Here is a 26,947-nt window from a genome sequence, read left to right as displayed (position 1 = left end):
AAGTAACAAAACCACATTGCTTGTTGAACACACACATATATATAAGATATATAAAATGCATATGTGAGTTTGCATAAACAAATGTAAATGTAATAAAATGTAAATGTAGTTGGGGATATGTGAAGACCTGACTCACTTTTGCCTGAAGTTTTTGGGCTCCTGTGATGCTTTATATCAGGTTGTATCAACCTGACTGCAGACTCAGCATCTGTATTTCAGAGGACAGCTAGGTAAGGAAACTATGGACAGGTAACAATATGGGGGCAACAATTCTGAAAGCAAAGTTGGGAGTAAGGTGGGATGTCAGAAGCATCTTATTCATGAAACTTCTTGCTTTATTGTATCATCTCACTTCAAGTATAAATCCCTATTAAGTTAGTTTAAATCCTACAAAGTGTGCTGATACTGTGTGTCGTCTCAACACAGCAAAGGGGGCCGTGCTTGAAGTCTGTCACTTGCCAGCGAAGACCTGAAATTTGTCTGAAATGAAATCCCTCCAAAAAGAGCCAAATAATTAAGTTATGTTTATTTTGCTGAACCATTATCTAATCTTGGGAACATTTTAACGAGGAAAATACGTTGTGATCTTAAATTGTGTCCATTTTCAGATCTTTTAAGGAAAAAGTTTATATGATTTGGAAAGAATCCTGGGAACTACTCTATACAAACACTCAGACCAACATTTAATAGAGAAAAAAGTTGGGTGTTCCAAGACTTTTTTTTCAAGGGTATAACAATCATAGAAATATAGAGTAATATTTATTAAAAATATTTTTGTGAAAAGCTATGGATAGATGTGTATTTTTATTATATTAAAAATAGAAGTTCCTTAACATCAGCATTTTGTTCAGAAGTCCTGCAAATTCATTCTATGCCTCAAAATGAGTAATCTGTGTATAATGTAGAGATAAGGATGAGACTAACTTAGGTGTGTACCCTCAATTAGTGGGCACCTAGCATGCCAACTTGAAAGAGCTAAAAAAGTAAAGCTTTTGTGTCTTCCTGGAAAAAACAAATGGGGAAAACCAATTAATCTAAAAAAAATGTTTAACATTTTAGATTTCTGCCCTAGTGTTTTCACTGAAGGGATTTGCTTTATTCAGACTTCACAGGTAACCTCTCAAAACTCTATTTTATGTCTTTACAATTCTTTGAAAAATGCAACTAACTGCATCACCCTACTGAGCTGCAGGTACCTGTGTAAAACAGTCCTAGTGGCTGAGTCCATCCCAGCCACAGGATATACACCTCCTGGATATATCTCACATGGAACAGGATTTACTACATCTGCAGCCACAGTGAGTCCAACCTGCTGGGCATAACACAGGCATAGTGATGAGGCTTTTCAGGTTCTGACCCTAGATATGGTTTCCTAATACATGAGCCTAAATTTGGTCCAAAAAGGGGCTATATATTTCTAATTAGTTAAAAAAACAAACAAAAACCTCTCAGAATAACCTAGCATTATTCTTAAATTTTCACTGAATTCAAAGGAAACAGGATAAGCCAGAAACTGATAATTTAAAACACTTATTCACAGAAGTTGTGCAATATGCATCTTATAAATAGATTGAACTAAGTTCACAGTTAACTGTTAACTGTGACAGGGAGGTGATTAGTAACACCCACTTGAGCAAGATCATGTTGCATGCCTCCTTTATTGAGGCATAACTAGGGACCCCATCTTGCAAGCCCCTACTTCTGTGGGAAATTCCCTTGGTTTCCATGGCGCCACAGACAACTCTTTAACTCTCCCACCCTGGGATATTTGCTGTGCTGGGCCCAAACTGCCTGTGAGAGACAGGAACACTATATCTCTGAAGGGCCATGTAGTTCTACGTGGTAGTACAAAACACAAAAGTAGTGCTCAGTGTGCTTGTGTGAGAAGTGCTCAGTGCCATAGTCTAGTGACTGTGGCGGTAGTTGTTCAAGGGTTGGACTCGATGATCTCTGAGGTCCCTTCCAACCCAGCCTATTCTATGATTCTATGATTCTATGAGAAGCAAAGACTTGGCAGCTATAAAATACTTTTTAACGTGAGGAGTTTCCCATGTACATAAGATCAAGTCCTCTAACACTGCCCAAGCAGAGCAGCTGGCCAAGTTTCTTCAGTGAATGATACTGCTATTACTTCTTTTCTTTCTTTTGCACAACTCATTTGCAAGAACTAATGGAAAATATTCCCCACTTTTAGGTCTCAGTTTTACAATAACTATTGCGACTCCTTCACTAGAAGAAAAGCAGACTACTAATAAATAAATACTACTTCACAGTTATTACTGTTGGAAATTATATCCGGAGTTTTAAGCGCTTTTATGTCATGCATATAGAATCTGTTGAAAGGTTCTGAAATTTTCTTAAAAAATGGTGGCACCTATTTACAAGTTTCCAAAGTGAAACACTTGTAAGAAATCAAATGTAAATTAAATTCATTTTCAAAAGTACATGTAAAGGCTTGACTAGGGACCTGGAATAGAAAAATTAATGTTTTCCAATTACAAGAAACAGTGATGAAAATAATTATTTTTTCTGTCTTTTCTGCAAGAAAGAGTGAACAGTGTGTGCTATTTGAGTGCACTACAAATGTAATTGTATCTTGAAAGAAAAGCGGAGGTAAAAATAGACATCATTATCTATGGTCTCCACGGGTCTCTATGACCTCTCTCCTGTCTCACAGGGATGAAAAGCTACATTTTATTTGTGTGGGGGGGAAAAAGGCTGAGTTATGTTTGAGATGAAAGACAGACAGTGAGAATAGGTGTATTTCCCACACTCAGTAGTTGAGAATCCTATCTCCTACTGGATTACTTTTTACTTGAAACTTTTGGGTAAAAATGCAACTAATTAGGCCATTTAGGTTGCAGAAGCATATTAGTAAGTGCACCACAGCATGAGCTATTCATAAAAATACTGGAGAGACATAAAACCATTAAATGGCACAATCTATTTAGGAAGGTTATCATTTCAACATAGACAGCTTAATAGGAAATGCCTTGTATACACAAATATGCTTCCTGTCCTAAATGTCAATGATTCTGGTGCAGTGGTTGTGGGTGGTAGACAATGAATTTTATCTTTGAAAAAAAAAAAAAAAAAAAAAAAAAGAAAGCATTTAATTACTCTTCTTTTATGGCTGTGGTTACTGTTACCAGTCTATGTAAAATACTTGAACAAGTTCAGTTTTAGAGACTAGGGGAGAGAGCTGTAGTTTCAAGCAGAAAGAGCAAGCAGAAGAGATTTTAAAATCACAGCAGAATAGTTTTACTGGTTTGCAGATTGCACTCAAGCTCTAAAAGAAGCTCTGGTTCTGAGTGCTGGAACAGTGCACAGTAACAGGGTTACAGAGATCCTCTTGCTTTTTTCCCTGTTAATTTAGGCAGGAAAAATTTTGCTTGGATCCTTTTATTTTACCTACTATTATTTGCGGCAACTGCCTTGTCAAGATAAAGATGTAGAGCATTCATTCATATTTGACCAGAAAATACCAAGCAGGAAAACACAAAGCCTGAAGTATTTAAATAGTCAACCGTAGCTTTATTCCAGGACAGAGCCTGTGCCCTTGTTCCTCTGAGCTGCCTGCTCATTGCACAGCAGAAGACCTTATAAGGCTGAGTGCTGAGGCACTAAGAGGGTAGATAAAAATCAGTATATGAAACTGCAGGAATGAATCACAGATTTATATATGAAGTGGTGGGCTTTAGGCTCATTAATAAGCTTGGGAGTAGGATTTTGGAATTACTATAGATAAATAAAAATATCAGCTCAATGCTTAGGAAAACAAACAGTATAGTAATTAAGAATTATTACAGAATGGATAATGAATGAAGCAGAGACCATCATTATGTACTGTAGCCTCTTACACCAACATTTTGAATGCTACAGCTTTGGTCAATTTGTCTGTCCATCCCACACCTCTACCCACATTTCACCCAAAATAAACTTGGAAGAGATTCAAAGAAAAAAGATCAAAGATAAGGCATAATTTCCATCTGTGAAGCAGTTAGGTCCAGTTAGACCTATAACATCATAGACAGGTATATTACTGTTGTTCACTGTTATTATGAAGTGATGTGATTAAGACATAGAAGAGCATATCTGGTTTAAGATTCACTCAAGAAAGGAAAAAAACAAATTATCCTTAGAAATGTCTTTCTTTCTAAGCCAAAGAGTGTTCCACTATAGGGGTCAGTTTTTGAAGAAGGGGTAGTATACTCAGCTGAGGGCAATCTTCCCAGGCCCTCCAAGAACAGCATGCTGGATCTTTGCCACAAACCTCTTGTGATTTCTCTCCAAATTTAAGAGCCAGCACACAGTTAGACCCAGATACCAAAATGTAGATGTCTGCCATATTTCCACAGAATGACCTTCACCTTCCTAATCTGTGGTCAGGACAGTATGGAGGAAAACTGAGACCTGCCTTTTGCTACTTCACCATCTGTTAGTGGGATGAAACTAACTTGATAAATGTCCATATGCAATTCAAGCCTGGCAGCACTAAGAATGTGTTTGTAAAGGTGTCTATTTAAACATCTTTTCAAAACATTTTTTTTCTCCCTTAGAGGCTGACCATGAAGGATTTATTTGCTGTTTTTTTTTTTCTTTATTCCTTAATTAGAAAGGCATCTCCAATGAAAAAATGGAACAAAAATACTTCCTTCTGAAGCTTAGAGTCAATATTATCAATTTATTCTATTCATTTTGAAAGTATCTTGTGTCAGAAGTCTGGCTTTGATAGTCTGAATTTAGTTTTGTTAGAGCTGGAATGGGAAAATAGTGCTAGTTTTTTTGTTCGTTCTTCTTCTCTATTTTGTCTTCAAAATTATTCAAATCCTTTATCATTGAAAATGACTTAAATTTGAACAAATATGCTGCCTGCCTGCAACACGGGATTACTTGATGTAGAGAGCCATACAGACTGTAGAAGTGTTTATTTTTGGAAGCAGATTTAGATTTGATCTAAAAATAAGTGGGGTTTTTTGGGTTTTTTTGTTGTTTTTTTTTTTATGAAACTGCACATAGAGAACTAAAAATCTTTCAAGGACAGAGATGAGAGCAAGTGAATGCTCCTTTTTTCTGCCGTTATCACAATCAATCTAGAGTAAACATGAAAAAAAGAAGTACCTGGTGTGGCTGATAAATTCTGGGTGTCTACCATGGCCTCTCCTTCACGCCTTCACAGGGAGCAGCAGCAGCACGGGAAAGGGAGGCAGGAACACACCACTCACAGCTTCCTCAGGGCCAGTTTCCTGCAAAGAACGGTCTTGGTGGTGTCTCTTTTGCCCAGCTTGCTGATACTCAAAATAAACCAGAGGAAAATAACAAAATTCCTCCTTGGTATCTTCAGTTAATGTATCTTTTGAATAATACCTCGTTTATTTCCAGTGCAGAAGTGTGAGAAGCACCTCCTTTTGGTGAGGATACCTGTATTAACACACATTATAGAGGGCTGCAACTGGAGAGCTCTTGCGCTCATTACACTGACCAGATTTTTGAAATCACCTTAGTACAGTATTTTGTATGGACATTGCATGCTCCCCTCTCACCTCAAGTCATCTGAAACATGCATACAATTGAAGGCTGGAAGGATGGAGGGAAGAACACTGCACTTAATATATTTAGTTGGTGGAATGAGTAAAACTAAAAATTAATACTGGTACACCCTCAATTTTTTTTTTTTAATTAAAAAAAAAAAAAAAGCAATGTGCCTATTTATCTGGGTGATGAAGAAACACCAGGTAAGAACTTCTGGTTAGAAAAATGGGCTAGAACTCAAAGAGCTTTTCAGTCTGCAGTAGGTGGAGGAACAAATTTGATCAAGTTACTCCTTTTAGAATACTACATAAGAAACCTTTTACTTTTCTCAGCTGCCTATGTTATAATCACGTCGCCTAAGGATTGTCTTTTGCATTTACTTTGATGTAATGTCTCACAGAAGGAAACTTTCCTTATTTCCCTAGGTGTGGTTGCATCCCTTAGGGCTTACATCAAGTCTAGCAATATAATCTAAATTAAACTGGAAATAATAAAGAAAAGTCTTGAAAAGGTGCAAGTCTTTAATTCAAAAATATGTGGTATCTAATAAAGGGCAGCATTCTCTTAGGAGTAAATTATTGCATGTAATCTCGCAATTGCATTTTCTAAACTTCTCAGAAGCCTGTTACTTGTCACCATTTGTCATCTCTGTAACATACCACTGATCTCATTCAGCACACAATATATTTTTTTACTAGAAATATACTAAGCAGTCCTCTACATTGTCATTATGCAACTTTTTTTTTTTTTTTTTTTTTTTTCAGAAAGGGTTGTTGCAGCATTTACCTCACACAACACTAGTTTTTCCATGACAGAACGGAATGAAACTCCTTTGGCACCAGGCAGTACATGGTGCCAGCCTTGTTCCTGCTCTGCTGCATCTTGCTGATCAATTAACACTCAGTGACTTCAGCAAGTCTCAGAGGCTTTACTAAATTTCAAATAGATTAATATTTCCCTGGCCAAAACATTAGCTCATCCTCTGGAGGTTTCCAATTTTAGATGGCTCTGAAACACTTCTAAAATAATCTCTATGCAAAGCAGGAGAGGAAACATGCAAGGTGTGCAGAACACTACTGCGTTGAGGAATATCTGTGTCTCCAAGTAGCAAACAGCATACCATGGGATGGCAAGCATTTCATATTGGAATTATGTTTAGCTAACTTCATTTTGCTAAGGTAAAGAGCTGCAGTTACCTGAAGCATCACCTTGAATGTTTTGCTTCTATAGTAGTATCTATATTTTCAGTAAGTCCAGGAAATCTTTATAGGATGTTATCTGCACACCTGGTATGGACTAGAAGGAATCTTCCACATAAGAAGTCATATAATCGAAAAAGGCAAGTGTAAGAACATAAAAAAGACTTCAGTGTTTTCTATTGTTAACTAAAGTAAGGAAGAAGCACCTCCTGATAAAATCAGTGAATTGTAGGGGCAGATTCTTAGGACATCCAAGGTCTCTCCATCAGTTAAGTATCATGTCGAAGAAATCAGTTTCAATTTTACACAGGTTATCCAAATTGTATACATAAATATGTTCAGCACACACAAAGTTTGAGCATTTGGATGCAGGAGGTCAGATTTAGGAAAAAAAAAAAAGTGACCTACAGGTTCCCATTTTGGTTAAATCTGTCACGGTTTAACACCAGCCCGGCAATTAACCAAGTGACAAATGCTCTCTGTTAATCCCCCTTCCCTGCCTGATAAAGAAAGGAGAGAGAATAAGGGAGAGAGACTTATGGGTTGGAAACTAAACTACACAGCTTTAATGAAACGGTAATGATAAAAAGGAAAAAATTATGAAATATATACAAATATACAAAAAATTATACCATGTTCTTCCCCCACTCTCCCCAGTAGTGCTCACATCACTCCCAAGGCTGCAGGGCAGCCCTGGGAAACTCCAGACTCCTGGAGTCAGCAGCAGTCGGGAGCTGGAGGCAGGAACACACAGATATGGGCTGGCACGGATCAGGACCACAGGCACGCAAACAGATGGAATCCTCCCTCCCAGGATGCTGAAGCAAACAGGGGCAGGTGAAGAATGGGAAGAAGGTGAAGAAGGGCAAGAAGACCAACAGGTTCCTCTTTCCGTTGTTTAGACCTCTGAAATGCCTGAAATATTTGGTTCTCCTAGAGAGGAGTGAAATAATTCTTCAGCATTAATTGACAAACCCATGATTTAAAATGGCAGCCAAAACATGTAATACAAATTAAGTAATCCCACATGTAAAAAACAGAAGTTTTAAAATTTCTTTTCAAACATGTGCCATGCCTCCTCTTCCCTTGTCCAGAGATCAGAGGCAGAAATACCAATAGAGAGTGCACTGTACAGCGCTACTCCCACTCTTTCTTTTCTGGCTGAAGCCGGGAAACCCTGGAAATCTCACAGAAAAGACTTTTCCCAACAGCAAACATTTAGGTATGCTTCAGAAGAGTGGAGACTTCTAGATAATTACATGTCCCTTGGCCAGATTTCCCTGGCTATTCATTGAACTACACTTTTGTTTCTGATCACTGATGAATACATACGATTTTATTTTAACTTTCATCTGAGTAAGCATTTCTTCTATTTTCTCTAAATTTCTCAGAAAGCATAATATTCAGAAATGCTTAAAGACATGGAAAAGCCTGAGAGTCCTGAAAATGGATGCTTGTTAATTGTTTTTTTTTTTTCCTTAATGAAAAGCCTAGGCACTCAAAGATTCGCTTTTAATGATTTTTAGCTCTTCTGTATGCAGATCAGTCTAGTGCAGATTTCAGAAAGTAGCTAGGGAAATAAACTCCTTCAGAAACATTTTTCTTACTGGGTAATCTGTTGTGAAGTAATAAGTAAATCTTCTGTAAAGTTATTTATATGACACCACTGAAGTAATCCATTTAATAATAGCCATAGAGTTGCAACAATGGGAATTATAAATAGCAAAACTATCACCTTCACTACCTTAAAAACCCTGATCATGCAGACTAGTAACTAAAAAGAAATCACAGGACATGATCCCTCACAGGCTGTGTATCAGAATACATGAACATCTGTCATGCCCAAGCGGTATTTTGAAGAGATACTTTTTTTGCAAGCAAATAACATTGAATGCAACAAAGGTGAAATGATAGTCCATGTAGTCTCTGCTTGGCTCCTGGTTTCTCTCTCATCATCATGTAAGTAGAAGGAGAGGAAGGGACAAGTGTATGATGATACATGGCCTGGAAATGCAATAAATGAGGCATGCTAACAAGAAGCACTATCCTACCTTCTGAATAAAAGGAAAATCTGCATTCAAGTACTTGTTTATTTCAAGTCCCTTTTTAGATTAGTTGAATTTTGACATAATCTTCATCGCAATTTAAGGCTGTCCAGAAGGACCAGGACAAGGTTCTAACAAAACGAGCTAAAAACAACCAAGAATCTCCCTACATGGAGTTCCTCAGTTGACCACATTATCTAATATTTCTAATGCCAACAAAATTAGGAGTCGTTAGTCAGATGACACTGAGGTAGACCTACCTCAATAATGTGTTAAAAAGTAATTACCAACATCACTTCAGAGAGTATGAATAAAGTCTCATTCCATGAAACTCAGAAAGCACACAACACAACCGAGGAGAGAACACATTTTGCATCACTTGCTAAACATGACAACTACTCTGTAATGGATGTTTGGTTTTTTTGTTTAGTTAATACAGAAGGAAAAATATTAGTAGTTTAATAACTGTCAAAAAAAATATGCTACATGCTGGGAAGCCTGCTGGAGAAAGCTAAGCAAAATTAACTTCAAAAATGTTGATTACACTTTCCAGAATTTTTTTCTGTATCTTCAAAAAAATGTTTGTGATCATATATATATATATACACACACACACATGCAGACATATGGCTTTTTTTCTGATCTTCCAATAGCAGTCAGGTAGCTAATAAATAAACCCTACACACACTATAGCCAGTTCCACCACTGGAACCCATTTATAAGGTCCTAAATCATCCAGTTATGTTCAAGGATCTTGTCTGTCTATCAAGGGATCTTTTTGTTCGAAAGAAACAGAATGGACATAACTTGACCCTTCCCTTGAAGTCTTTATGTGACAAAAGGTTAGCACATTGTAATGCTGTCAGTTCAGATTAATTATTTTCATTGCATGCTTTACTTTCCAAACACATTATATTTCAACCAGTCACACTGAAATTTCATCTTCTTCTGTAATATGTTTTCTTTTTTAAAGTTTGATAGAAAATAGTTCAGCCAGTTTTGGAATAAGCTTAGCAAAGGATGCTTTTACCAACATTCATATTTTTAATCTGTTTTCTGAAAAGCCATTATAATTTATAACAGGAGCTTGAAATCTGGCAGTGAAATAACCTTCAAGTTACAATGGTATCATTTTTTGTCCTCAGAACAATCCATTCTGAATCAGCAGGGTTAAGTTACAGAAAAAACCCAGTTGGTGTTTACAAAACACACACTGTTACATATTAATTTTCTGAATGTTTCAACAGGAATGCTCAAGCTCTGAAGCCTGTTGAGCCTTTTGTCCTGGGCAGATGTTACATACCTGAAGGTGTCTCAGGACTGCTTTATCCTGAAGAGAGAATTTCCTTACAGCAAAACCACAACATTGACAGAAAAAAAGCATACAAGAAAAGTTAACAACAAAGAAAAAAAAGCTAATTAGAAATTGATTGGGTATTAAATACTCTTAACATTATTTACACACTAAGAATTAGAGCCTCTTAAACTCTACCTGTATAATAATTTCCCTAGAATTTAAGGGCCTGGTCTTCAGTTGTTATAACTCAGCTCTATTAATATCAGCAAAGTTACATTGGTTTGCCCTGAGTAATATCGTTTAAGCAGCCAAGCAAATAAAACCACTTTGGCAATGCTTTCAGTGTTTGCTGAATATAATCTGAAAGGGTCCCTTCAATGCTAAAACAAACCCCAGAACAGCACCCCTATGTTGGGCACAGCCCTGAGCTGACTGCACATTCCAAATTACAGGCCTAAAGGAGTTTCACAAGGGTACCCAAGGTCACTGCTCCCTCACAGTGACTTCAGAGGGAGGGAAAAAAAGCTTTTGAAAAACATTCCAGATTTCAGCAGAGTTTTTCTAGCTGTGCAGACACAGATGTCACTGGAATGTCCAGAGGGACAGCCTTAGTGAGACTGTGACCTTCTATGACAAAATGGACCATGGCATTTCAGAAGGGATTTGGTCAGGATTGTTAAACACATGCCAAAATGAGAAATGCTTCTTGGATTTTTTCAATCTAGTACCACTATATTTGGACTGGAAACAGCCTGTGGATGAGCAGGAATAACCAAGTGAAAAGTTTCAAGGAGATACTACAGTAAAGGAAGAAACAACTTGAACACATCCAGGCAAGTTTCCATATTGACTCGAGCAATGGTTTCCCATGACATCAGATTCAAAACAAACAATATATTATTGTCCATATGTTGATTAAAGAAAACCCAAGCAGTGCAAATACATGCACCAGCCTCCCAAACATCGACTCAGCAAAAGCTGGATTGCCTGCAAGCCATGGAAGTTAATCAAACAAATAAAAAGCCCCAAGTTTTCAGGACAAGAAGCCTGGGTAAGACTTCTCAGCAAGTGGAGGTTGTGAATACTGAGGTAAGATTGAAAGTAAATTGCTTACTAAGTTATACGGTCTTAACTAGATGACAAGTACAATAAGGGAACAGTGCTTTGAATACACAGCAGTCATAAGGCTCAGAAAACTGTAAAGTTAGTTGTGGGTGACATATTGCTTAGTGAACCTGCAGTTCTCTACCTACCTGAAGTTGTATGGTGTCTGTATGAGAAATTGGGACTGCTGAATAATTTGCAGTCTGAGTTCAGAGTATCTTTTGGCAGATTAAACATGTTCCCAGTAAGATGATGCTGAGGGTAAACATGTGAAAGAAATATATAAATGCTGTTTTCATGGGACTAATGCTGCTTTCTTAGAACTGACTATTTTAACTGAAGCTAGAATGCCAACACAATCTATCAATAACACTTAGTAAATCAAATCATTCAGCATCTTAAAATAACATGGTACATTGTCAAAACTCAGAAAGCCCCCAAACCATGTTCTAAAGGAAAAAGAGGTAGTTGCTAAGCATAGCATGTTGATGTTTAATAAAGAATTGGGAATTGTACTGTTACTTGAACATGGCCTAATAACAGTAATGCTTAGTGCACAGAGCTGAATTCACGAAGATATTTTATCAGGCCTTGAATTAATCTGATCAGTTGATTTTTTGTGATATGAAACAGGAGGCCAGCATTGTTCTTTCTCACAGAATTTAGTGAGTCAAATTTATAAAGAAGCCTTATTAAATGAGGACAGAATTGACTAGGAGGATAAAGTAGGCAGGTTGCTAAATTTCAGTTTTGTTTTTACAAAATGATCTAAACTCACATGTTTAGTAGTTACAGCAAAAATCATGCAATAAAATGTTGTGTTATTGTTGTAAGGTTTAAGTGGAAGAACCTGGGTTTACAGAGATGGTATGGGAAAGAAACCTTTCTTTTGTTTGTACAGTACTTAACACATTCACAAGAGACAAGAAATACCTTGATCACTAGGCAGATACATGAAAACTGAAGTCACTCGAGATTTTTTTTCCCCTGTTGTAAATTATGGATGTACTTGAGGAAGTAGTTTTCTAGTTCCATCTTCATTCCTTTACACAAAATTTTTCAATTCAGAAATTATTTTTGTTAGTGTCAGACTACACAGTGAAAGTCTGGGCTAAAAAAATATATATGTAGACAGATTTGGCAACTATAATTCTTTGCCATTCAATTTGTATCTTTGCAGCTGTTTCCTTCAAGATAGAGTCTTGTCTACAGAGACATTTGGGTAACCACAGGTTTAATTAATCCCAGGTACTGTCAAGAAAATATGCCTAGAAATGTGCTGTTTCCAAGTAACAGCAATCATCCTGAGACAGCTGCAATAGGAAGCCATCATCTGTCAAGAAGATCCTTAGTATGAATGATTACCACCTGCATTTCTGTATGCATTTCTACTTTATTGTAGATCTGCTTCAGTTATTTAGAACATACAGTGTTTTAAAAGTTTAATAATAATTTAAGTTGAGGTTTGCTGACGATGCATATTGCTCTTGCAGCTTTTTTTTCACATATTTTCCAATTCTGCTTTGCAGCAATGGTGACATCGTGGCCAAATTTGTTACAGAAAGGTCACCAGGGTTTTTAGGAGGAAGATTTTCACATCTTTAAGATTATCTGAATTTTAAGTATGCTCTCTAGATCCAATCTGAAACCACAATTACAGAAATTAAGTACCTACCATAACTCCATACTCACATGCCAGTTACACAGGATATAACGTGAACACTTCTTTACTTTAAGTAGTAATTACACTGGGTGTTTAACAGCTTACCTTACAGATAGCAGAAACATGGCTTTCACTCATCAGTTCAAGAAATTCTAGAATAAAAAGCAGAGTAAGTGATAAACTTAACTAATCCTTACGAAGTCATTAATGTTAAGATGAAGAAAGCAAATATGGGTAGCTATCAGGCATGCTAGTTAGCTTTCAGCCCTTGTTTTTTATTTTGAGGCTGTACATTCCCTGCACACTGCAGAAGGAAGAAGGGAATGCAGTGAGGTATTGTGAACCTGATGACAAGCACTTGTGTTTAAGACTAAGCACTTACTATGCTTTCAAGAGTGCTACGCTTCTTGTCTGTGATGCCTGATCAATAACATGCAGGCAAAAGATACATCAGTAGAGACAGACATGGTGCAACTAAGACTGCACTATCTGCATTCCAGTGAGCAGCATTCTATCCATTCTATAGAAAAAAACCCACCTTTACAGAAAAATACATGTTTAAATAACTACTCTCTTGACTAGGGTCAATATAAAGCACTGATGTCACTATTGCAAACACTTTGTAGGACCATTTTTAAAATTCATATTTTAAACTCAGGCAAGTAACATCTGCTTATGCAACAGAAATTTCTTTACATCATTGCTAGAGCTTTTCTCGTTAACTTTACTAGCACAAATTACCCCACTATCTATTTCAACTGGCTGCATGTAAGACAACATCTATTCATCTTTATTTTGCTTTCAGTAGTCATGCCACCAGCAGTTACAAATGCTTCAGCTACACAGATCATAGTTTCCACATTTTACCTAACTGTTCTGTGAAACTTACACCAAGCCAGCATTTTTAAATAAGAAAATCAGGTATTTGCACTTTTAGTCTCAGTATATTCTTTACACATAATTGCTTTTAAGATAACATTTTAGTATATGACAAGCAATGGAATGGCATAGTAGACTATCATGAAGCTCTTGTCAAAAAATGTTATGCTGGACTGAACCAGCTGTTGAACATGTCTTCAAAAATCTTGAAAAGCATGTTAGGTGCTACATCTTAGTTTTCGTGCACTTTAGCAATTTTTTGTCCTGGCTGCAAGTGTAAACTATGAAGCTACCGTTCTTGCAGTATTCAGAGTTTGGCCATAGCCAAGAAGTTCTAGAACTGTAATAGTGTATTCTTTGGGGTACATTTGATATTAAACTAAATCTCCATGTTTCTTGGCTCACCCATCATTAACTGGATCTTGAACTTATCATGGGTATGCAATGGTGGGGGCTTGCAGTGCCATCTATTTTGAAAAATGTTTTCCATTGCCTGTGCGTAGTTGACAGAATGTAAGGCACATTAGGAGAAGGTTAAGTTCTCTTTCTGAACCAGCAAGAATTTCTTGAGTCCTCAGAGCTAATAAGGACATAGCTAAGAATTCTAAACCTGTTTGTAAAGGATTTTATTTTGTCGTGAATATTAGTATGTTCCTAAATCCCTATCAATGGTTCTCTAAACACTCCCTGTTCTCCATTCCTTCAGGTCAAAAAATCTTCACTGAGTGGAAAATTATAGCAAGAGGCATTCTGGGTGGAAGAAAAAAGAGAAGAAAAAAAAAAAAAAAAAAAGAAAAAAGCTAGTATTACTTCTAATTTTGTCTTATGCACTTTGTTTTACATACAGAGCACAAAAGAGCTATAACTGTGTGTGTTAAAGAAGAGTAATTGTGCAAAGTCAGATTTTGTTATTAACTCCAGCATCCCATAAACAGACTTATAAGAATAAGGCTTTGTCTTTCTTAAAGTAAAGCCAAAGAAAAATTGCCTGTTTAGAGTTGTTTCTTTCAGGTACAACTTCATTAACTTTGGCACAACATTCAGTGCTAATAAGTTCTTCCTTAGCCTGCAGGAGATTTTGATAATCAGATGTATTTTCAGTAGAAGTTTCATAGGAGAAAAGTATTGAAATGTGTAACAGTGTAACATAGCTGTAACAAAAAAATCTGTAACAGCTGTAACATCATAGAACATCAGTGTAACATCATAGAATAGCTGAGGTTGGTAAGAAGCTCTGGAGGCCATTTAGTCCAAGGCCCTGCTCAAGCAGAGCCACCAAAAGCTAGTTGCCCAGGACCATGTCCAGATGGCTTTTGAATATCTCCAAGGATGGAAACTCCACAGCCTCTTGGGCAGCCTCCCGTTCACTACTATCGCAAAAGCATAGGGTCAAAATTATCCTCAGATTTTCAATGAGACAATTTTTTTATCAATTAACAGGGACTATGAAGATTTTCCACCTTTCTTTATAGCATTGAGTCTGCCTGTGTCTGCAGATTACCAAAATCCCAGTTGCTTAAGCAAACCTGTCCTCTTAATTTAGACAGCAATATTAACCTTGGTGTCTTAAAGTGCTTTAGGGCTGCCTTATGGGTTCATGCACAGGTACAAGATGTACACAGGACAGAGCTTGTATCTACAGACTAGTGATACTCTCTGCCTAGATGTCATGCTGCATCATAGTCACTCCCACTGTTGTGCCTGGTGGCAGCTGAACAGACAAATGCAGAATGGGGCGCATCAAAAGAAGTAATGCCCACTTACACATCCTCAAAACTCATCAGCCAACCTCAACCTCAAACAGCCGAGAGTGGTTTTAAGCAGAGGGCACATGCTAACATTCCAGTAAAAATTAATGGCACCATCAGGGTTACATCCATCCTATTCAGTTAAGGAGGCTGTGTTAAGCAGCAGAACAAGAGATTTCTGCAGAAGTCTAACATAACATTCATTTCTGTATTTGAGGCTTGGCTCAACTACAACAGACTTCCAAGAGAAGGGAATTAAAGAATTTAGGTATATCCAGCAAAATTATGTTGTAACTTAATCTTCCAGTCACAATCAGGGATGATACCTACCTCATTTGTAAAGCTACTTATTTAGGCCTTGCAATTGGTTTCATCCAGCCCAAGTACCAACTTCAGCATGACAAGTGTAAGTTTCTGCCTAAACACAGCACTCTGCAAGGCTTGATCCACTACTGCTACTGATAGCAGTATACATGTAGGGATATGCATATATATACATACATATGCATGTGAATAATGCAAATAATCTTTGTTTTCAAACCTGTCCCATTACTGCTTTATGGACATTTTTTTTACTTACTCAGCGCAGACTCCATAGTAACAATTGTCTCAACTCTCAGAAAGTCACCTATTATCTGCTATTCCTGTTCCTGTCCTTTTTTAGTTCACCTGTTGTATTCTCACAGAAATGATGTAAGTAAAATTTCAGGAACCATTTTTGAAGCTTAAGAATAATTTTACTTGTGTCAAACTAAACAGAACATCTGCCTAAAAACAGTTTCTCTAACACCAATAAATTCTGTTTTCCTATTCTTAGAATGTGTACTTTCAGCCACTTGGCAGAATCATGAAAATCAAGGGAGCTTGGTGAAGGTTGCCAGTTATGGTATTTATAAAACAAAGGGAGAGTCCAGAAAAAGTAGTGATTAAAAGCTACAGTTCATCTTGAATTTTAAAGTGAGCTTCCCTAATTTTTGTGGAAAATACATAATAACCAGCATGGCCTTGCATAAATTATGTCACAAGACAAGCGTTTAAAATATTTAGCTTTTAATTGGAACTGAATAATGAATTTAAGCTACCAGGACAGTAAAAGAAAGGGAAGATGAAAAAATACATTGCATTAAGTGAGCTCCTTAAGCTTGAGTAGATGGGACATCATCACACAAAAAATACTACTGTACAGTTCATGTCATATCTTACAAGAACATTGTGCACAAGTACAAATCATATGCAAGACATGCAATTAGATTCCAAATACTTGGTTTCAGATGTGAAATTTGTTCACATAGAAGTAGCTGTTTTTTTGGGTTTTTTTACAGACTGGACTGCCACTGGGTGATTATAACAAACAAAACCAGAATAATGTTACATATCCTTTTCACATGGAGCATATAGGTACCTGGTCATGCTATACATGCAGCCCTGTACCACAACATAGATACATCAGAAGTCTATATGAAGGATCCAGAGATACTCCCAACCTTAACCTGGCCATCATTACCCTAGTCTAGTAACACATAAAGACAACTATATGTAAGAAACTATTATTTTTTATGTTTTCTTGAGTAAATTATTCAGAAAAATACACTTTGTTCTTCCAGTGTTTCGGAATGTGTATTTTGGGGTAAGAAAGTATTATGTTGGATTTACTGTATTTTGGTACTTGTCTCAGTTACTCAAGATGAAACCCAAAATTTCCATGAGCAGGCAAGGAAGAGAAGAATCACAGCAACCTATGGTTACATTTTACAAACGGTATTTACACTTAGATTTTATCAAGCAAATCTCACCATCAGTAAAACAACCAAAAGATATTAACCAAATTCAGTTTTTTCTGCTAAGTCTGCTGTCCTGAATTTTGTTTCCAGACGTTGAATGACATTATATACCTATCAAATTAGCATTGTTGGCCTTAAGTGGAATCATTTTGTTCTTGATGTGCATCTATCTAGAGTCTACAATATTTGAAAATAACTGCCAGCAAAATTGCACTGTGTAGGTTTTGGCATATTTCCCATGATAGTATACATTAGTATAGTATATATATATATATAGTATGATAGTATCCCATGATAGTATACATTAGTATAGTATATATATATAGTATATATTTGAGTCACATTTTCATTCCTACAGATGTTACTGAGGACAAAGGGATTTGTAAGCACACCATATATGGCCCTAAGTCTTCAACAAGATGCACAACACTTGGATTTATTTCCACCATTAAACAAACACAAATACTGTAATTGATGCAACATGCTTATATAGATATTAATTCTAGATTACAAATGGGTTGAATATTCAAAACACTAACCATTCTATAATATGGTTAGTAGGGTTTCTGTTTTACTGGATTTCTCTGGTATGGTGTCATTTCATTTAAGAGGAATACCTCTGCAGCCACTCTTCTGGCAAAGGCAACTCCTTCAGATATCTTTTGTTTCTAGACATATCAGATGACAGTCTCTTGAAGGTCAGTCTTGCAAACACTTTTAGGGCCATGGATAGCAGTTGGACATTCAAAGCAGGTAACTATAACCTCTTTTCTGGGATATTATTATTTTTTAATCATTTGACTTTGTTTTTACATGCTAAATTCTTGCTCAAATATTTTTCTGATGTGAGCACGCAACACAGGGTAAGCCCTTCCCTTACCAGATAGAATTTTTGAAGTTTCACCTCCCATTAAGATATTTCAGATTTTAATGCAAGGAGCTGCAGCAACTACCTGATAACTCCAAACTTGCCAAAAAAACCCCAAAACCAGCAAATATACAGCTGTTCCCCTGCAGTCTCATGCCTTATCTCGGTCACTGGAGCCAGGCTTCTTTGAAAATCTGACCCTAAAATTATCCTTTGCCTCACTCAGATATTTGGAGTCCCTATGTCATCCAAACTGCATGAAGCAGAAGTAGTCCTAGTTTCAAAGGGAAGTAGAGCTGAAAGGTGAAACAAATCTCAAGCTATGCTGCCTGAAGTCTTTCTTCCAAAGGAGTGGCTAATGACTAGGAAGACTGGAAAGAGATCAAATATGAAGGCATGATTAAGAGAACAAAATTCTTCCACACCAATTACAGCGTCCATGGTTTTGACTAGAATCCATATCCCATCTTCCGGGGGCAGCTCAATGACTTTCAATTGCCTTATTGTACTTTACAGTGTCAAAGAGATGGATACCAGTCTACTATTTTGTAAGATTGAAAAGAGAAAAATTGGATGGGCAGGCTGCCTCAAATTCTGTTGGAACATAATTGGCATTGAAAGTTTTCCCAGAAGAAAATTATTCAGGTTTCAAAATTTTCTGAAACTGTGGGCTCCATGCAAAGTCTTTCTCTCTAGCTCCCCATCACTAGTCTCCAGTGCCATCACACCTTCACAAAAGCCTTCAAAACACAGGATTCTATAGTAAAGCAACAAATTCCACTGCTCTATAGAGCAATGTGCTCTGCCTGTTCTCATTTGCCAAGCCTACTGGTTTCCAGCATTATCTTTGTATTTGTCTAATGCTGTTTTGGCCGATACAGATAGAATTGATGACATCCATTCCAACAGTGTTCAAGGAGTTCTCCAAAGCAAGAATATATGCATTTACTGATTATTGTGCAATGACATAAAGCACTGTCAGGCTTTGAAATGCTTGTGTATTGTCAGATGAGTGAGAAACATGAATCTTTGCTTGTTTGTAGTCAAAACAGCAAAAATATATAGGCAAAAGGGATTATATTGCAATGCCTTTAGAGTTGCTAATACCATGTGTAGAAATTTGAGCTGGAGCCATCGCACTTGCTGCTCCATGTAGGAGAACCACAGGTTATGTACCATTTTTACAATAAGGTACTGCCTTTCAGGGTTTGTCACCAACTCAGTGGATAAAATCCACAGCCCTCATAAGGCCCCTTTGTGCTCCTGCTTGTTTGTGGCTCTACCTCCACACCACTTCAGCACAGGGGTGGTTCAGAGGTAAGGCAAGAGGAAAGAGAACAGAAAGTACTCTAATGACCCTCTCTAGAAGGACGCCTTCTCTGACAAAACATCCATGTGGCTGCTGTAATTTGCATTAGGAAATACCTTGTTCCACAAAAGTCAGAGATTATCTGATGTAATTTATGTGGTAAGTAAATTGGAATCACGGCTTTTTCTGTGTAGATCACAGTGTTCGAAGTCTGCCAAAATCTGTTTTTTTCCCTTACTGGCCTATATAGCTGTGTTCAGCAGCATATTAGAGAAGAGTTGAGCCAACAGGGATCTTTCCAGTTCACTAGTAGTAATTAGATCTATGAACATGAATATAAATCCGAAGATCTGAGACCCAAACGGCTGCTTCTTCATGTATTTTTATTTGTCTCAAGAGCCCTCTTCATATCTCTTGTAAAAATATGTATTGCATTCAGATTAAACCCTAGGATAAATTCCTTGTCTTTCCTCTTCATGCATATTGATATGGTTTGGCTGGGTTATGTGTCAGTGCCAAGGACACAATTTACAGAATGTCAGAAATGGCATTAAGTCACCTAAGTGGTAAACAGGCAGCACAACCAAGATTACATCTTCAGCTAAGTGGCTGGGTTTGTATTTTCCCCTTCAAGAGAACAACCAAAAATATAGTCAAAGAGGCCTACAAGTGGAATTTCATTTTGGATTTCCTTATTTCCTTACTAATACATTATTTCCATTTCCATTACTAATACATTATTTCTCAATTACATTCTTCATTTTGGCATAGTTTAAAAAAGTGGGAGGACAACAAAATCGTTACAAGCGTAAATGGTCCTGTGAGGGAGGAACATAGCACGCAACAATCAGAACATGGATATGACTGCATTTCACTTCTGAAAGCACAAGATTGTCAGAAATGATTGGGAAATGGATACTGAGAGGATGAACAGCCATCAGGAAGACATAGCTAGGATAAACAACAGAATAGCCATCTTGTTTCACTATTTCTCTATCCATATTAATAAATAAGTATTGATTAACTTCAAAATAGCACATTTTACAGTGTAGATCCAGGTCGGGGCTTTTTTTTTTTTTATTTCCAGCACAATGACACATGTAATAAAGTGTGGCACTGGCATGTGTGGACATGTTAGACAATAAGCAGTGCTGCACACAACCAAGAGTCTTCTTGAAGCACAGACACATGCACTCCCATGTGCTCTTTAATAAGAAAACAGGTAAAACTTTCTACAAAACATCACTGGACCAAAACAAAGCTGAAAAAATAAAGCTTCCTATAGCATTCTTAAAAAGTTGTTTCCAAAATGAGAAATATTATTACATTTTACACAGTAAACCTGAAGCAACAAACCAAAATACTTTGAAGTACCATTAGAAGCACCATTTAATTTTTAAAGTAAGACAAAAGAAAACTTTCAACTTTAAGCTGAGATTAAAATTTCTTTTTTGACTTTGAGCAATGTCTTGTCTCTTGGTGCTTCTATCAACCCAGCTGGAAAGTGTAGTAATTAAGAAACATAAAACAGGTCTCCAATGAGATCCAGATGCTCTATTAAAATGCTGTTCTCCTTAAACACCTTCCAAACCACAGCTAAACTGAAATATGTCCAAGAGCTGAATTTTAAGTATGCATGTGAAACTGTAGAATTGTCTTTATCTATTTTCCAACAATTAGAAGTTACTGTCCCTCTTCAGAAATTAGAACCACATTAGGTTTCCCTATCCAGGATAAAAGTAATTACAACATAACTGCACTGATGCCACCTCAAGATTAAAGGATCATATACTTTATGATTCTCTGTTTATACAGCAACTTACCGTGTGGTTTACCTTGGCTAGGCAATGTGCATGCTGTGACTGCTTCTCATTATATGAAATTCAATCTTTTTGCTGTTGCCATGTCCTTTTTCTGGCTTCTAACTCCCTGCCCTTTTTGAAGTTTGTATGGGCTTTTCTCATCTGTACCTGTTAAGATCACATCACTTTACTAAATAAGGTATTTTTTTCTTAATGTACATGCAAAATGATGATTGGAACTGAACCTGAGCATGCAGAAAATTATTATCATAAAAGTGTCATTATGTAAAGGTGTTTTTGTCATAGCTTCAGCTGAATACAATGACCATGGAAGAAATTAAATTTGCATTACCATATACGACACTGCTACTTCTGTAGTGTTTAATGCTGCTACAGCAATATTTTAGTATAATTTCCATAACAAGCATTTGCAGCATATCCTACTAAACACCTTACGCAGAACCTATTTACCAGTCCTAACTCAGATTGTTCCATTAGGAACTCAAAGTAGCAAATTAAATGAGCAATACATCCATTGTGCTTCTTAAGCAGTTCTTAGATATTTGGGAAATGACTTTTAAGTCCTTATTCCTGTTAAAGTAGTATCCAACAAATGATGAAACTGCTTCAGTTTGTGACACCTCCAGAGCAATGCTTTACTACAAACAGTAAAGGGTTCCCAGACTATTAATTGATTGAAGATTTCCTAATTCCTGCAGCAATTGGGGGCAGTTGGTGCTGAGTACTGCTAGTGTTCTTGAGGGTTATCTTCCTGCCCCAATAGGAAAAAGATCCTTGTAGAATATTTTACCCCTTTTCTTTATAAAAGTTACAACCACAGAATAGGTCCATAGAGGACATTTCTCTTGGAACTCATTATTAAATTATCACCAGCTCTTTGCTAGGTCAGGAGAATATGTATGCTCTTAGTGCTGGAAAAAATATGCACCAACTTGCAGCTGTGAGAGCTTGAAATCTGCTAGATAAATAATTTGCTTTTAAAAAGCCATCATCTCTTTAATAGATAATCAGGCTCACAGCTGCAATAACAGAACATTTCCAAATGACACGGATAATGTTAAAACATTCTATGGGTGACATTGCTAAGTGTCAAAAAGTGGCAAATGACAAAAAACAATGAAGGGAATGAAAACTGATTCATACCAACTGAGTCTGAAATGAAATCACAGTTGTCAGTAAACAGAGATCTGTCAGAAGCTCCAAAGCACGTTGCTGGTCACTTCTTATGAACAGGGGTTCTTGCATCCAGTCCCCAATAGTAGTGCAGATGGTCCTCACGGCTCCAGCGACAATGCCACATCTCATTGCCACCTAGTGGCGAAGAACATTTATACTTTTGACCTTTATTCGTGAGATGCAAATACTTTCAGGAATGTATTTTTTTAAATTTCCTTACCATTTTCAGCTCAGTCCCCTACCATAATGTTACATGTGAATGCAGTAAACATCCACACCAGCAATGGGATGTGATACAATTCTGAAGAGAAATACCAGAAGTCAAACCAGTCAATATTTGAGAAGAAGCATCCTTCATCCACATCAAGCTACCAACTTAAGAATGACATGTAGCTCAGCACAACTACATGAAGTTGGATCTCTATCACAGCAGTTGCCCAATAGCTATGTTTCATCATGAAGAAACTTCATGTGGCTCAGTAACGTAAAATCAAAATGCAAGCAGAAAATTGTTACAGGCTAAAACCAAGCTGGTTTTATGATGGCCTGGACTCAGCCCTTAGAATCCAATCTAGCTTTCTTACAGCATCCTAAAAATAAATTCATATCCCTTTGAATTTTTATTTTGCAAGGTTGTCCACCCCTAACCCATCCTATGAGAACAGAGCAGTTGAATCGTTCTGGCCAGACAATTGCCAGTTCAGGGCGAAGAAAGAAAGAAAAAACAAACAAACAAACAAAAAACAAACAAAAAACCCAAAACAAACAAACAAACAAACAAACAAAAAAAAGAAAAATCCCTTTAAAAGACAAAGCCATATGTGACTACTGAGCTGTGCAAGTGTCCCCTGGAAAGAATAAAACCATAGGCTTCACCTTGCTCCAGCTATTCATTTTGGACAGAACTTGCCTAGAAAAGTTAGTGAGTTTGACCTCAATTTCAAGAGCATGAAGCAAGATAGTCTTGACCAGAGCATCTGATGTCAGTACAGATGGTAAATACCTAATTTACCCCAGTGTAACCAAAATTAGAATCTAGCCTGAGGGTTAAAGTTTCTCTAAATTGCCCAGGCTTGTCCTCTCCTTGTTCAGGTTTGTAGCTGCACCACAGTAACTTGTTCTCACCTAATCCTATGACTCGGAAGAGTATTTGTTTCCTTCTAACCACAGTGTAAGAGAGATTCTCAGGGTCATAATTAATCAAAGAACTTCGCTTAAAGACAGAAACTCTTCTCGCAGCCTTCTCATGTGATCTCATTTATCTACATTCTCATCTAATTGCATACAGCTGCTGCTGGCCAGAAGCAGAGACACCCACTAGGCAGGGTAACCCACATTGTCTGAGTCTGGAAAGTCCACAGGTAGTTCTGAATAAAAAAATTAAAAATTACTTTTATATACTTTGAGGTTTTTTTAAAACAGGATCCCAGCTCAGGTCAGAGGGACTAATGTAAGTCAAACTATTCAGAGATGGAGAGACTATATTAGTGACAGAAAGGGTGATGATGAAGTAGGAGCAGAAGAAACTAGATCAAGTGAACAGAGAAAAAGGTTGTAATTGGATTTGGCTGCCAAAATAACTTCCCATATCTCCCTCTCCTAACCTTTAGTAAATTATATTCCACGTTCTGTCTGTCTATGGAGCTATGCTGAATATTTACTTTTCTCTGCCTTAAAGCAGAAATTCAATACCGAAAAGCTCTGAGAACAGAGCTGGGATTAACTTTTCTCCAATCCTGGCTATATTCAAAGGTTATATCCCTACCACTATAGCTTGCTGTGGTAGCTGAGAAGCAAAGCCACCACTCACCAATCAGATCAGCTAACCTGGGGCTTGGAAAGAGATCAGCTTTATAGTTAATTTAAACAACAAACACCTGCTAGATGGTTTCGTAGCAGCACTTGCCCATCTATTGGCTCCCTGACAATAGAGGGCTGGAGCACTTAAGACAGGACTTCAAATAGAATTGTGTGCCACTGGCTACCCTGGATCTACACAGTGAGGGGGACTCTTCTCTCTTTGGAAAATTTGGAAGGAATCATTTAAGCCAGGTGGCATTTGTTGTGCATAAAGCAAAGTAGCACTAATTCAGGAAATTAGTCACAGACTTGATCACTTTCTATACCAGGTTTTATCCATTAATCTGTACTTGCAGCAGCAACTTTATAAGTCCCGTCAGTAACCAAGGCAGCCATTGTGAAAGCCTGATAACAGAGCATTGGAAAGCAACCAAGCTATGATAAAGAAAACAAATCAATGTTATGGTATTGCAAAAGGAACTTTGTATGCTTGGCCAGAAAACAGGGTTTCTTTACAATATTGCTTCCTCATTGTCTAGTGGGTGTTTTGTACTACTAGTTGTAAAAGTTGCACACAAACTGTGTGACCTTATTGTAATATTCTCCATCATGCAAAGATGTCCATATGTGCAAATATGTGGTTCAAATAAGTGTAAGTTAGCAATGCCCTGAACAGTGCTTGAAAACAAACAACATAGTAGAGATGCTGCAGCACTATGTGGGAAACAACACCGGTTTGCTGTATGTGCAGCACCTAGGATCAAACTTTACAGTAAGACATACACACAATTGCATTTTATCAACATGGTTCTAAGAAATAAACCATCCAAATCCAAAGCCATTGCACTGCTTTCCTTCAAATATCTGCTTGAAGTCTATGTCTGCCTTGAGACCAACAGAGACCCTGTTGCTACACAATTCTGGCTGGTGAGACAGTTTTGTTTGCTTCACCAGCCTGTTAATTCTGCTTTATCCTCACTGCCTGCTACTCTGTACAGGCCAATCACAGTGGTTTCTTGGACATTTTTACTCCAGTAATACACTGTAATAAAAATAGATCACATTGAATTTATGTCTGCCATCTCAGTCTCTATCTGAGACATAGAAGCACTGATATATTTAGCTATAATGTTTTATAGGCATTACTACTCTCAGTTGTCCACTCACCTCTCTGCCAGATGTAATGACTCTGTGGTGAGCAGGTGCCAGTCCTGTAGTTTCTGTAATTCACAGTTTGGCAAAAAGTCTAAGAACTGGTTTGTCCTGTTTTCTATTTGAATAGTAGATATACCACACTTTTTTTTTACACTGTGGTGTTTCCACTGTAGGTCTACTTGAAAAGTAAGGTCATTTAGCCTTCCATTTCAAGCACCATTATGTTCTTCCTATAGTAACAAGACAAACTGGCCCTAGCCCTTTAAAAAAAATATTGCCAGTGTTGTTGCTTCCTCTATATCCTGCCCAAATGTAATGACATCACTGCAACAGTTCCAGACACTCCAGAGATGATAGGAAAGTATATACAGTTCATTTGTTAATGCTATAAAAAAAGAGCAAAATAAACCTTTGAATGATGGTTGGTTTCCACTGTTCGGTGGCAACAGCTCTGCAAATGAACTATTTTAGGCAAGAGCTGGTGGCAGTTATTTGACAAAATGCAGCAGTTCTGATAATACACAGATTTTTTTCAACACAGACTTTTTAAACAATAGTATTCAAGGACAAACTTGACAGGTAAAATTTGACCCAGGTGCTGAATGTGTAAAAGCTCAGAGGTAGAGATAACTGCAGGAAAGACTACTGACTCTTTTACATGAATATGTGCAGTTACATAGCTGTGCAGAGGAAGTTTCATTTGGAGTTGAAGCAAATGAAATCAGGGTGTGCTCTGTGCATACTTTTGTTCCTTTTCATGTACAGAGATATTTTATCTCAGAGACATTAAAATATACTTGTGTTCCTATAAGCAAGCTTTAAAACTATTTTATTTTACTTAATGAATCAGTCAAATGGTAAATGCATCACAGGTTTGCTTCATAATACAGTCTATTTGACTTTATCCAGCTATCCTGTATGAAAAGTGAAAATCTCTTTACTATAACATATTTTCCATGCTGCTGCAATGTAAATCATGAGTAATATTTTTAATTACTTTTGTTCTAAATATGTAAAATTGAGCTCTTATTCTCCTGAGGAAAAACATTTTATTGTTCATCAGATGTGAAGTACTACTGATTAAAGAACACAGTTCTTGTATCAAACAATAAGAAGACTTTGAGCAGCTGGGGACTATGTTCTTACCTTGTGCAATCAGCCAAGACACTGCTCATATCATTAATTCTCTCATTTACATCAGGTGAAGTGATGGTATCTGAGAGGTGCAGGGTCACCCCAACAGAAGGAGCCAGAAGAGCAGTTGATCTCTTTGCACTCTGCTAATTAGAGGGATATTCCACCTCCTTCCAGTGGTTCAAGTCTGAGCAAAAAAGCGTCCATAGTCTCTACTTGTATTCTTTTGAAACTCTGGCACCCCTGCCTGTTTTTTACCTCGATGGCAGATTTGTCCTAAAATTCAAAATTAAGTACCTGTAATCAAAGCCAGATGGTCTTTTTTGTAGGCACTGGATACTCGGTTAAATTCAGCACTGCAACTTAATCTCAGGATCACTAGACTGAATTTCTCACTTCACTACTTTCGTGTCACTACAGACCTCTGCATTTTT

At 37.2% G+C, this 26,947-nt stretch overlaps 1 protein-coding gene across 2 annotated transcripts in view; it reads left to right on the top strand.

The window, feature by feature from the left end:
* The first annotated feature begins 10,841 nt into the window (after positions 1 to 10,841).
* PDE5A (phosphodiesterase 5A) overlaps positions 10,842 to 26,947 on the top strand; it is a 116,023-nt gene continuing 99,917 nt past the window's right edge. For both annotated transcript variants that reach the window (XM_071753530.1, XM_071753529.1), the window contains exon 1: positions 10,842 to 11,162. The gene's annotated coding sequence lies outside the window, so the exon portion shown is untranslated. The remainder of the gene's footprint in view (positions 11,163 to 26,947) is intronic.

The sequence above is a fragment of the Heliangelus exortis genome, chromosome 10 (genome assembly GCF_036169615.1).
Source record: "Heliangelus exortis chromosome 10, bHelExo1.hap1, whole genome shotgun sequence".
Lineage (NCBI taxonomy): Eukaryota > Metazoa > Chordata > Aves > Apodiformes > Trochilidae > Heliangelus > Heliangelus exortis.
The sequence above is the reverse complement of the archived record's forward strand: the minus strand, read 5'-3'. Positions and strand labels throughout refer to the sequence as shown.